Source organism: Carcharhinus amblyrhynchos, chromosome 15 (assembly GCF_965287045.1).
Source record: "Carcharhinus amblyrhynchos chromosome 15, sCarAmb.v2.hapA, whole genome shotgun sequence".
Lineage (NCBI taxonomy): Eukaryota > Metazoa > Chordata > Chondrichthyes > Carcharhiniformes > Carcharhinidae > Carcharhinus > Carcharhinus amblyrhynchos.
In genome coordinates this window covers 27,424,431-27,438,739 of record NC_137338.1, presented here as the reverse complement: position 1 = coordinate 27,438,739, position 14,309 = coordinate 27,424,431, and the positions used below count along the sequence as shown (strand labels likewise).

Genomic DNA, 14,309 nt, shown 5'->3' with positions numbered 1-14,309 from the left:
ACGTTCTCCCCAAGTCTGCATGGGTTTCGTCCGGGTGTTCTGGTTTTCTCCAAAAAAACGTGCTGGTTAGGTGCATTGGCCATGCTTAAATTCTCCCTCAGCGTACCTGAACAAGCATCAGAATGTGGCAGCTAGGGGATTTTCACAGTAACTTCAGTGCACTGTTCCAGATCTTATATCCTTAATTTATTTATTAGTCACAAGTAGGCTTACATTCACACTGCAAGATACGTGGAAGTTCCCTAGTCATCATACTCTGGCGCTTGTTCGGGTACACTGAGGGAGAATTTAGTATGGCCAACACACTTAATCAGCACGTCTTTCAGATTGTGAAGGAAACCAGAGCATCCGGAAGAAATCCACATCGACATGGGGAGAATGTTCAAACTCCACATGGAGGGCGGCATGGTAGCACAGTGGGGGCAGCACGGCAGCACAGTGGTTAGCGCTGCTGCTTCACAGCTCTAAGGGCCTGGGTTTGATTCCCGACTCGGGTCGCTGTCTTTGTGGAGTTTGCACATTCTCCTCGTGTCTGCATGGGTTTCCTCCGGGTGCTCCGGTTTTCTCCCACAATCCAAAGATGTGCGGGTTAGGTTGAGTGGCCATGCTAACATTGCCCCTTAGTGTACTAGGATGCTTAGGTTAGAGGGATTAGTGGGTAAAACATGTAGGGATATGGGGGTAGGGCCTGGGTGATTGTGGCTGGTGCAGACTCGATGGGCTGAAGGGCCTCTTTCTGCACTGTAGGGTTCTATGATTCTATGATTCCACACAGACAGTGATCCAATCCAGGAATTGAGCCCTGGGCCCCAGTACTGTGAGGAAGAAGTACTAACCACTGTGTGACCATGCCGCCCCACCCTTGATTGTTATCTGGAGCCTAAAATTGCACTGAACAATCAAGGATATAAGATCTGGAAGAAAAGGATTGGATATAAATAGCACAAATGTAAGAATGTATCTCGTGGTGACTAACAGGGAAATCATTAACAAAACATGACTGGAAAAAATGTTAGAGGAACTAAATGTGGTAATTACCAAAGTATGCAAGACTTAAACATACACATTCTTTGGTGGAAAACCAACGCAGTCGGAAAATCTTTGCCACACTTAGTTTGTGGAAACAAGGAAGGAGATCATGCTGAATGAACATTACTGCAACCTCTGAATGACTAGGGCTTTGTTCATTAAGTCTTTTTTTAAAAACCAATCTATTTCAAAATAGGTCGAAATGTCCCTCAGGACAATAATGCCACAACAGAAGCTGAAGTGAAGAATCATTTACGGAAGTGTGCAGCAAGCTTCAAGCAATGTCAGTGGCTGTTCCACTCAGGTCAGTAAATAGCTCAGGAAGCAGTTCTGGTAATTATTACAAAGCAAAATACTGTGAATGCTGACAATCTAAAATAAAATTTAAAAATGCTGGATAAACTCATTGATTTGAAACTCCCTACATCTCTCTACATGGATGCTGCCAGAGCTGCTACATGCATAGAACACACATGTAGGCGGCCATTTGGCCCTTCAAGCCTGCTTTGCCGTGCAATAAGATGATGGTTGATCTGATTGTTATCTCAACCCCTCATTCCTGGCTACCCTGACAACTTTCCACCCCCTTGTTAATCAAGAATCTATCTAGCTCTGTGTGAAAAATGTTCAAAGACTGCTTCCACTGCCTTTGGAGGAAGAAAGTTCCAGAGACTCACAACCCTCAAGACGAAAAGTTCTCCTCATTGCTTAAATGAGCAACCCTGTATTTGTAAAGAGTGACCCCGAGTTCTAGATTCTCCCACAAGAGGAAACACCCTCTCCATATCCACCCTTACAAGTCTCAGGATCTTAAAAGTTGTAATCAAATTGCCTCTTTTTTAAACTCTAGTGGATACTAGTCTAGCCTGTCCAAACTTTCCTCATAAAACATATCCACCAATTCCTAGCATCAGTCTAGCAATTCTTCTCTGATCTGCTTCTAATGTGCGTATGTCTTTCCTTAAATAAGGAGGCGAATGCTACGCACACTACTCCAGATGTGGAGTATTTGCTGTTTCTATTTCATCTTTAATAACTACTGTAGCCAAATGTCCAATAATGTTTTCACACCAACACCTCCTTTTAGTGCATTATACATTGCAGAAAATAGCTTCATCTATTAAGCAAAGCACAATAAAATTTAATTTGTGATGCATTTGGAAAATTGAACTCCAATACAGAATACAATACACAAGCTGTAATAAATGCTACATTTCAGTCACATCAATTCAACTCTCTTTGTCACATAGCTAACCTTTAGCACTGTTAGCTTTCTTTGGTGACTAAAATACAGTTGACATTTAGATGTTTTGTCAGGGCATGTTTTCTTTCCCCTCAAACTTTTGAAATTCGGATATTTACAATCATGGTGAACCATCGCATTAAATGAATATGACCACTACCACTAGAACAACAATGAAAGGATGGAAGAGAGGCAGAAGTGTAGGCATGGAGAGGGAATGCCAGAGCTAGGGCCCAAGGCAACTGAAGATGTTAGCACCAATGGTGGTGTGATTAAAACTGAGGATGCACAAGAGACCACGGTAATGAACAGAATTGCAGTGCTGGGTTACAGGGGCAGGGAGGGTTGGGGCAATGGAGGGATTTTAAAACAAGGATAAGAAAAGAAAAGGTATTTACTTCGCATCATACCCATGTGAAACATTACAGGAGCTCTTAGTTAAAACTTGCTGCACTACAGACTTTGGGATGAGACTTTCGTTATAAGAAAATAGCAAGTGTAAAGAGACAAAAGAATGAGAAACATTTCTCTCATGGCATTTCTGGTTGCTTTGATTTAAGATCTCAATTTAGGATCACACACGGACAACAGTTTGATAAGTGAATGCCTACATTTCTTGTTACTGTACACAGTATCATCGTGGCATATTAGTTTTACCAGATTTGTTCAATTGCGATTTACAGCTTTTATGCCAATATTAAGACAATTCAAATTTGATCAAAGTTTATGCCAATATTAAGACAATTCAAATTTGATCAAAGTTTCTCAAATGGAACAAAAAAAAATTGTGTCGTGTAGGCAGTTTGTTTCAACTAGGTAAAGGAGGCAACTGGCAGTCACAATCTCGAGTTGTTCAATCTCGAGGTTAGATGTTAGGAGCTAATTCTTTTCCAAAGAATAGCAGGCCTGAGGACCAGGTTGGAATCTCTTCTGGTGGCGCCAACTTGGTGGATTGCTTCAAACAAGAGCTTGAACTGTTTTTGATGAGGATGAAAATCATATGTGCAAAGATAGTTTCTGCATAACATCAATCAGGGGTGAAGTGGTCTCTTGTACTAGTTTTGATCAGCTTGGGGAGGTGGTCAGAGAGGATATTTCCATATTGTTTTTCACTTGTTTGCCTAAATTTTAGGGGAGGTTGTGGTTTAGTGGTATTGTCACTGGGCCAGTAATCCAGAGCCCCAGTAATGCTCTGGGGACCGGGGTACAAATCCCACCACTGCAGATGGTGAAGTCTGAATTTAATGAAAACAAAACTGGAACTAAAAGTCTACTGATGACCATGAAACCATTGTCAATTGTTGCAAAAACCTATCTGGGTGATTAATGTCTTTTAGGGAAGGAAATTTGCTGTCCTTATCTAGTCTAGTCTACACGTCAGATCCACAGAGATGTGGTTGACTTTTAAATGCTCTCAGAAATGGCCTTGGAAGCCACTCAGTTCAAAGGCAATTAGGGATGGGCAATAAATGATGGCCCAGCCAGCAACATCCACATTCCAAAATTGAAAATAAATCTTTTTTTTCTTCTTCAGGAGCTTGTGTATCTTTCAGGCAGGGTGGGTGGTGTACATATTCTGTTGCACAAAGGCATCACAATTGTGTGGGACTGCTTAGCTGGACGATTGGCGTTTATTCTGTCTTTCACTAGTGTACGTGCAAAATGTATGGGCTTTCTTTTTTAAAAAGTGGAGAAGTTCAAAGCATTTTGTCCAGCACTAAATTGGGTTCAGCAGGTTTTCACAATGCACTTGCAGGTCAGCCTCTGTGTAGCACAACTATTTATGAAGCAGCGTCTAAACTGTGCTGCTGTAGGATGACAAATAGAAAACATATTTCACAACAAAGCTAACATAATGATGAATTTGGCTCATTGCGAGTTGTACAGTCAAATAATCCATCATATGTTGAGCAATATAAAAGAAACTGAGTCACTGATGGATTTTACTTTTTTAAAACAATACGATCACAATCAACGCAACAAATTTAGGTAATCAGGAATCATGAGTCAGTCATTCATTGAAAAGATCTGTGTAGGTTTCATTTCCGTATTTCCAGAGGGCACATTTGAACTTCACCCTGGGTGCTTGGTCATATAACCAAAGCAGCTGTTGCAAATAAGCTTTGATGTATATTCTGTATGTATGAAATACAAACTGCAGTACAACACAGAATTAGTAGTCAGCTATAAACACGAATGTCACATTATTACAAAGTAACCTTGGCTTTACAGCAAAGCACAACAGAGTCCCAAGTTCACGATCGAGGTCACCTCCAAGACGTATTCACACAACTCAGCTCCAAACCAGCTGCAGCAAGAATCTTTCCAGCTTTCAGTAACAGGGGCATGCACCTTCACAATCATTTCACACAGCAGTTAACAAACTATTGCATTCGCAAGTGCAATTATGGATGGCTATTAAATGCTGGCCTTGCCAGCATCACCCGTACTCCAAGAACAAATAAAACATCATTGAAGTGCGCACACAATGCATTCTGCTTTATATGAATATGAGAACACACAGGACCAACAGTTCAATTGAATCTTGTGATGGAAAGGCAGAATTAAACAGAGACAAGTCACCATTGTATATTTAAACTATAATTTCAAGATATATTTTCTTTGTTGGGCAAGTGATGTAGTTAAGTGGCACCCAAAACAGTAAACAGGAAAACACAATGACAAAGAACCCAAAACGAATTAGCACACAAGAAAATAATTCAGCCCACATCACAATTATTTACTCTATTCCCATATACCTCAGTATTTTCTTCCACATTTATCCAATCCCCTCGATTCAGGTAGTCACATGGCAATGTGCTCCAAATTTTAGTTTGTCAGTTTTATTATTAGTCACAAGTAGTCTTACATTAACATTGCAATGAAGTTACTATGAAAATTCCCTAGTCGCCACACTCCGGCGCCTGTTCAGGTACGTTGAGGGAGAACTTAGCAAGGCCAATGCACTTAACCAGTATGTTTTTCAGACTGTTGGAGGAAACCAGAACACTTGGTGGAAACCCACGCAGACATGGGGCGAATGTGCAGACTCCGCGGAGGCAGTGACCCAAGTCAAGAATCAAATCCAGGACCCTGGCATTGAGAGGCAACAGTGCTAACCACTGTGCTGCCCCAATCAACATTTTAAATCAATATTTAGTGAAAAATTCTTCTAGCCTCTCCTAAATTTGTGGAATGTGAATCTGGTATCTGGGCTTCAGCTCATTCCTCACCCTTGCCCCCATGTCAAGTCAGTTATGTACACTAGATGCAGGCTGCAAATACATTATAGCAACAATGTCAATCACATTACAGTCTATAATGTGAAAGGATACACTTGCATTTGAGGCAGTACAATGAAGATTCTCTAAATTGGTTTGCGGGATGTGGCATTGTCATATGATGAGAGACTGCAAACTGGATTTGTATTCTCTGGAGTTTAGAAGAACGAGACATGACCACATTCAAATCTACAAAATTCAGAATAGGCTTGACTGGGTGAACAATTGTTTCCATTGGTCGGGAAATTTTAAAACACGGGGAAACAGTCTCAGGATAAGGGGCAATCATTTAGGACTGAGGTGAGGAGAAATTACTTCAAAGGTTTGTGAATCTTTGTAATACTCTACGCTACAGAGGGCTGGCTGTCTGTGTATGTTCTGTGGTTGAATATATTTTGAACTGGGATGGACAAAGTTTTGGTTTGTCAGGGAATAAGAAATGCGGGGGAGTGGGCAGGGAAGTGGAATTGAAGCCTGAGACATCAGCAATGATCATATTGAATGACAAAGCAGGCTTAATGGGCCATGTAGTCTACTCCTGCTCCTACCTCTTATGATTTTACCTTCTGATAAAGCCCCCCAACCATGACGGATGACCAAGAAAATTGCTGAATGGATGATTTTAAAACATTAATGCTCAACTTTCAGGCATAATAAAACAAAAGATTGAGATGTTTATAACGCTGAAAGAGGTTCTATAGTGTAGATGAAGAGAATCATAGAACTCCTGCAGAGCAGAAGGAAGCTGTTCAGCTCATCGAGTTTGCACCAACAACAATCCCACCCAGGCCCCATCCCCGTAACCCCATGTATTTACCTTGCTAATCCCCTGACACTAAGGGGCAACTTATCATGGCCAATCAACCTATCCTTCACATCTTTGGACTGAGAGAGGAAACCGGAGCACCTGGAGGAAAGCCATGCAGACATGGGGAGAGTGCAAATTCCACACAGTCACCCGAGGCCAGAATTGAACCTGGGTCCCCAGCACTGTGAGGCAGCAGTGCTAACCATGGTGCCGCCCAATTCTTCTGATAGCCAGGTTCAAACTCCATTTAGGAATGAAATCAGGAATCAGTTTTCATGCAAATGGTAAGAGAGAAATCTAGAACTCTCTCCATCACACTCTCCAAAAGGACTGTGGATGCTGGGCCAATTGAAATTTGAGACACTGAGATCACTGGATACTTTCTGGGACACAATATCAAGGGATTTGGATCAAAAATGGCTTAACGGAGTTGGGATACAAATCAGTCATGACCTAACTGAACATTAGGGTGGGTTTGAGAGGCTTAAGGTCTTAATTCTGTTCCTAGGGTTATAGCAAGGAAGGACTAAATGGAAGGATCAAACGTTTTCATATGGGGCACCAAAGTCTTTGAGAAAAATGAGATAATAAATGATCCTATTTATTCATTTAGCGTGGCTCATAGCCTTGTAGAGGTCAAATCCGTAGCAACATACATAGGAAAGACAAGCAAGGTGGAGGAAATGTGTGTGGAGCATTAATAGTGACCACGATCAGCTGAGCTGAATGATCCTTTTCTCAGCTGTACATGCTGTATAATTTTGTGTTATTTTCATACATCTGTTTCTCGGCAACATTCATGAGCTAAATTCTTAGGAGGAAAGATGGCTGAGATGAAATTTGATAGAGGCATTCAAAATCACGAGGGGTCTGGACAGAGTAGACAAGGGGAAATTGTCCCCATTTGTGAAAGATCTGAAACAAGCGGGCAAGATGTCAAGTCATTGCTACGAGGAGCAAAAGTGAGATGAGAAAAAATGTTTTCATGCAGTGAGTGGCTAGGGTTTATTATGCACTGCCTGGAAGTGTGGTGGAGGTAGATTTGATTAAAGCACTCATAAGGGAATTAAGTCTGTTCGCTGGAAAGGGAGAATGTGCAAGATTCCAGAGAGCAGGTGGAGAGTTGGCACAGACATGATGGGCTGAAGGGCCTCCTTTTGCGTCTAACAATTCTGTGATTATGACGGGCAATTCCGAGTTGCCACTACACGAAAAAAATGAAACTGTTTAGAAGTGGGGCTCACAATTCATTAAAAATGTACATTTTAACATGTCGCAATCCCCCTTCTTCAAATGGTTAAAGCGCAATGAGCACTTAGCAATTGAAAACTGAACCAAGTAGTAAGACTGGGATTAACAACATCTTATAGTTCGAAATGTCAGTGCTTTGTATGAACAGTCCACATAAAAATGAGGCAGCAGCTCTTGGAGTTCCATTTCCCTTTTTTAAAAAAATTGCAATTGTTGAAAACGCAATGTTCGGAATTTTTTGTACATTAGTAAGTGCTACTGAAAAATCTAATCGGTGCACTATTTCCATTCAAAATCCTTGCAGCTACGTTTTAGAACTAAATACTTTCCACAAGTGGTCAGCTGTCAAAGCCACTGTAGAAAGAGACTGGAACTGACAAATAATTAACTGCTTTTTGGGACGTGAAGTTATGTTGATGGGAGAGAGGGTGGGGAGAGCTCTCACGCAGTAACACATAACTAAGCATTTCCAAAAGTACTCAGGCACAAATCACATTAGTGAACTTTAGTTTTGTGAATGTAGATGGTCTGATTCAGATTGTACAAAGACCAGGCTATTAATAGTTGACTTTCAGCCAACTTAGAACAATATCACATTTTCCACTCCTTCCAATTGGATCCATTTGCGAAAGGCTTGATATTAACCCACTGATAGTGGCCAAATCCACACAGACAAAATTAAGGAAGCTTGACAAAAAATTATTGCACTTGCTAAAGGTAATGGTAGCAAAAAAGACTACATAAAAAGGAAGCCATTCCATTGCTTAGTATAATTTCTTTGAAAGGAGGGATGTCATAAAAGGCAGCACGGTAGCGCAGTGGTTAGCACTGCTGCCTCACAGTGCCAGGGACCCAGGTTCAATTCCAGCCTTGGATGATTGCCCGTTTGGAGTTTGCACATTGTCTCTGTATGTGCGTGGGTTTTCTCAAAGTGCTCCGGTTTCTTCCACAGTCTGATGATGTGCTGGCTGCGTGGACTGGGGTCTGGGTGGGATGCTCCATTGGAGAGTTGGTGCAGACTTGATGGGCTGAACGGCCTGCTTCTGCAATATAGTGTTTCTACAATAAATGCATTTAAAACTAAACTACATGAAATACATTGCATGTTCTTTCAAAAATTAACATTGCACACCAAGGGCATCAGGGAGATTTTATGGAAAGATTGGAAACATAATCTTGGGTATAAAGATAGTGTCCATTGATAGTCATACACGATTGAAAAAATGGAACATTTGTATCAGGTTTGAATCCAGTGACAGATCAAGAGGAGGAACTTTGGAGCTTAATTTTTAACCAATTTTACTGAGGTCATGCCATATCCTTTTACAGGTGACTGAACGTATGCTGGTATAGTTTCCAGTTTCCCATATCAAACAAAAACAAAAAAGAATAAAAGCCATTTCAGTAAACCTATAAAAGATATAACAGTATAGCTTTTGATGACTATTTTCCACTTACTAACATTTGATTCAGCATTCTGTAGCACGTCTTAAAATAAGTAACCCCAGGAAGGCAAATGGAATTTTGTCCTACATTGCTGGAGGGATGGAGTTAATTATGTTGCAGCTGTATAAGATGCTGGTGAGGCCCCACCTGGAATACTGTGTACAGTTTTGGTCTCCTTACTTGAGAAAGGATGTACTGGCACTGGAGGGGATGCAGAGGAGATTCATTCGGTTGATTCTAGAGTTGAGAAGGTTGTTTATGAGGAGAGACTAAATAGACTGGGGCTATACTCACTGGAATTCAGAAAAATGAGGGGAGATCTCATAGAAACATACATGATTATGAAAGGAATAGATAAGATAGAAGCAGGGAAGTTGTTCCATTGGCAGGTGAAACTAGAACTAGGGGGCATGGCCTCAAAATAAGGGGAAGCAGATTTAGGACTGAGTTGAGGAGGAACTTCTTCACCCAAAGGGTTGTGAATCTATGGAATCCCCTGCCAGTGAAGCAGCTGAGGCTACCTCATTGAATGTTTTTAAAGCAAAGATAGACAGATCTTTGAACAGTAAAGGAATTACAAGTTACAGTGAGCAGGTGGGTAAGTGGAGCTGAATCCACAAAAAGATCAGCCATGATCTTATTGACTGGTGGAATAGGCTTGAGGGGCCAGAAAAGGATGTCTTGCAACTACGTCAGAATCCAACCAACTAGCCTCATCAAATCCTTGGAAGCCTCTCAAGGGCATCAAGTCAACACAGTTTACATAAGGTTTAAAATAACTCATTTGCAAGGTTATATTTGGAATAGCGTGTGTAATCCTGGGCATCCCACATTAAGTACACTGGTACACTGGAGAGGCTTCTGAGAAAAAGGAACATCTGCAAATATGAATTACACACTCAGGTTCATGTCGGACTAAGATCATGTAACCAGGGGGCAAATACATAAAAACTACCTTCTCATGTAAAGTCAGGAAATTTTCTTCCTTTCCCTTGGAAAAATGCCTCATTAAACAAACTACAGAATCCTAATGGTAGGTTCCAATTCTAATGGTAGAAAAAGATTGTAACCATCCTCAAAGGCACCCATCTGAATTTAGATAAATAGGTTCACTTTTTCTATACATAAAGGGCAATCTTGGATTTCTTTCTAGTATGGCATCCAGGTACATTCAGATTATGTAGGCCACAGTAACATGTTAATACACTTATAATCAAGATTTCTGCTCTCATCAGTCAGGGGACTTCTGAAGGGAGGGGTGGCCTGGAAGGGTGGCCAAGGGCAGGAGGAGGGGAAGGAACAGGAGGGGCAGCTGGAGGCAGGAGGGGAGTTACATTGTTGGGAAAGAGGGAGGAAATCCAGCTACATTGCACTTGACTTGTGACATTAAAACATTTCTGCTTCATGATGGATTGTGACCTTGATACAGATGGCTTTTACCTGCCAGGTCATTTTTGTATTTCTTTTTCTTAATATGGACATTCTTCTTCCCATGGGAAATCACAGGATAAACAGTGTAATTGTTTTGAGCTTTTGTAAAAATATCAAGAGATCTGTACTATGCCTTCAGATCTGCTGAATGCACCATTATGATATCAGTATAAGTCAAATTAAAAAACTGCAAAGTTCTTCCAATTGTAGATTCTTAAACCTGTTGTGACTAAGCTGCAAGAATGATGGTTAAACAAGTCGACACTTTAATTTTCATGATCAAATGTTTGCTCTGAATTTACGCCAATTTTATGTTTGGGCATTTGCTCATGAGATTGTGTCAAATGATAATCAAATGGCCTGCCAGACAGTATGGGGTGTGGTAATGGGCATCATTTCCAAGCTGCACTTTCACAGGAAATTCTAAGCCCATCTGTACAATTGTGTTCTTGAGTTTGTTTTATTCATTCATGGGACATGGGCATCGCCAGCTGGTCAGCATTTATTGATGTGGAAATGCTGGCGTTGGACTGGGATAAACACAGTAAGAAGTCTCACAACACCAGGTTAAAGTCCAACAAGTTTATTTGGTAGTAAACGCCACTAGCTTTCCGAACGCTGTTCCTTCATCAGGTGAGTGGAGAGTTCCCAATTCTCACATTAAAATCTCACATGCATCTACATTGTTGAAAAATCCAAAAGCCCGTCCCACGATAAGTAATTTATAGACTGGGGTGACCATTAGGTGGGGAAACACAGCAGCCATTTTGCACAAGAAAATAGTTAATTGTCCTTGCAAGGAAGAAATGTTTGCTCAGATATTGGGAGAACTGTCAGTCTTCTTTAACAATTAATAAAAATAAAATAAAATTTATTTATTAGTCACAAGTAGGCTTATATTCACACTGCAATGAAATTGCTGTAAAAATCCCCTAGTCACCACACTCCGGCAACTCTCCGCTCAACTGACGAAGGAACAGCGTTCCGAAACCTAGTGGCCTTTACTACCAAATAAACTTGTTGGACTTTAACCTGGTGTTGAGATTTCTTACAGCATTTATTGCCCAACCCTAATTGCCTGAGGGCAGTTGAGTGTCAACCTCACAGCTGTGGTTCTGGAGTCACATGTAGACCAGACAGGTAAAGACTGCATATTTCCCATCCCAAAGGGCATTAGTGAGCGAGTTGGGTTTTTCCCGACAGTGGTTTCACGGTCATCAGCAGATTCTTAATTCCAGATCATTTTTATTGAATTCAAATTCCACTGTCTGCCGTGGCGGGATTTGAACCCAGGTCCCCAGAATATTAGCTGAGTTTCTTGATTAATAGTCTAGTGATAATCACACTAGGCCATCACCTCCCCAGTCTCATCCCAGAAGTTTATTCGCTCTATTTTCCTAACTTCATAAATGCGTAGATCTTTGCGCAATGCAATTTTTTTTTTAGGGAGAAACAAGACTACATTTTTTAAAAGTGCATCTGGTCTGTCTTCTAAAATTTCTTTATCAGTACGGGGGCAGAAACTATTGAAAAAACATTTGATTTGTACATATTATTTGAGTGGGACTTACTAACCATAACTAATTGAGGGCAGGACGGGAACATTTTGGGAGACTCGTTGCTAATTACCACGAGAGCTGCTGGTCAGAAATCTCCGGCCATTCATGCCGGAGGGATTCTCTGGTCCTGCTGGTGGTGCACACCTGCCGCAGCCTTCCCGGTGGTTTGAGATGTCTTCAATGGGAATTCCCATTGGGAGCAGTGGGACCAGAAGATACCGCAGCCGGTGAAGAGCGCACTGCCTCCCGCTGCCGAGAAAACCGCTGAGGGGAGGCCAGGAGAATCTCGCCCATTGACTTTTAATGGCTCTCCAAATTTTCCCTTCCCGCCTCCGACAATGCCTGCCAGCATTGCGGTTGGAAAATCCTGCCCAACAGCAAATTAGATTGCACAATACGTGCTGGCCCTGCCAGTGACATACACACGTGCAGGCCATTAAATAAAAATATATAAATTCTGCTGCGAATCAGCTGGAACCACAAAGCAGACATTAAAATGAACAGAAACTACTCAGCTCTTGCGCCATATGCAGACCCAGAAACATGAAACACGTTTCTCCAACAGCCCGAGAACCAGACATGATTCACTGTTCTGATTCATCTGTACTAGTATTGGGCGAAAACGTAATAATTTCAAATAGTTGAGAAACATGCATCTACGTTGTTGAAAAATCCAAAAGCCCGTCCCATGATAAGTGATTTATAGACTGGGGCAACTATTAGGTGGGGAAACACAGCAGCCATTTTGCACAAGAAAAACAGTTAATTGTCCTTGCAAGGAAGAAATGTTTGCTCAGATACTGGGAGAACTGCCAGTCTTCTTTAACAATTAATAAAAATAAAACAAAGTTTATTTATTAGTCACAAGTAGGCTTATATTCACACTGCAATGAAATTACTGTGAAAATCCCCTAGTTACCATGCTCCAGCAACTGTTCAGGTACACAGAAGGAGAATTTAGCATAGCCAATGCACCTAACCAGCATGCTTTTTAGACTGTGGGAGGAAACCGGAGCACCCAGAGGAAACCCACGCAGACATGGGGAGAATGTGCAAACTCCACACAGACAGCGACCCAAGGCTAGGAATTGAACCCATTGGCACACTAATTACTCACTTACACGCAAGTCAGTCTTGTAGTTTTATCTAGATACAATTTAAAAAGTCCTCTGAGTTATTCCAATAACTCGTGGTAAAATCAATTTCCCAATGCAGCACTAACACTTTGGATGAGGAGACCCATCGCTAGCCCTCGCCAAGTTAGCTGATCTCAGTTAAAGAGCATATAGCATACTGGAGGTTAGATACAAGTAATTTATCATCACCAACTGGCCCCATCACGACTAACCTGAGTGCCTCTCAATGTCTTCAATTCATCTAATGCAGGGTGTGTGGCAGCTATTCAGAAGGTGGGGCAAGAGGGTAGAACACAAATAGAAACTAAAATAGAAATAAATAATAGGTTTGATCAGAGGTGCTATTCAAAGGTTGTCGTGGGAGAAGCTGGAAGAATATTCGGTTTGTAAAGTGCACACTTAGCATTTCACCAGCTTTCTTGCAGTTATCCATAAATAAGGATGGAAACATGATCTTCACTTGCATGTATGTTGTGTCACAGAACTATTTCTCTACTTCCCAAAATATCAGAATGTGGTGTGTATCTTGCATATTTTTCAGTGAGAAGGTGCTATGACGTGTGGTTAATTGTTTGACCTGGGTCACATTTGACCTTCTCAGGGGAAATTAGGGATGAGTCTTGCCGGTGAGGCTCACATTCCATGAAATAATATTTTTTAAATATATAAGGCAGAGGACAGGGGTGCAAGTTTTCCTACTTAAACCTACTTGTTGAAACTGTAGATTGGTAATGAACCTGCTGAGAGTTTGACCTGTTCATTACAACTGTATAACTTTCAGATGCTTTCCAGCTATGAAAAATAATTACTTGGCAAGGTATCAGGGGGCTCCTGGTAACCATGATTTGCACAGCAGCTGTATAGTAAAGTTTTAAAGTCTATTTATTAGTCACAACTAGGCTTACATTAATACTGCAGTGAAGTTACTGTGAAAATCCCTTGTTGTCACCACACTCCGGTGCCTGTTTGGGTACACTGAAGGAGAATTTAGCATGGCCAATGCACTTAACCTGAACGTCTTTGGAGTGTGGGTGGAAACCGGAGCACCCGGAGGAAACCAGCACAGACACTGGGAGAATGTGCAAACTCCACCCAAACCAAGAACTGAACTCGGGTCGCTGGTGC

At 41.4% G+C, this 14,309-nt stretch overlaps 1 protein-coding gene and 1 long non-coding RNA gene across 2 annotated transcripts in view; one reads left to right on the top strand and one right to left on the bottom strand.

Moving 5' to 3' along the window:
• Positions 1–14,309, bottom strand: part of LOC145353178 (calcipressin-1-like) — a 75,679-nt gene that overhangs the window by 14,560 nt on the left and 46,810 nt on the right. The window lies entirely within an intron of this gene.
• The window catches only part of LOC145353179 (uncharacterized), a 67,528-nt gene that overhangs the window by 27,387 nt on the left and 25,832 nt on the right, over positions 1–14,309 (top strand). The gene's annotated exons all lie outside the window — the stretch shown is intronic.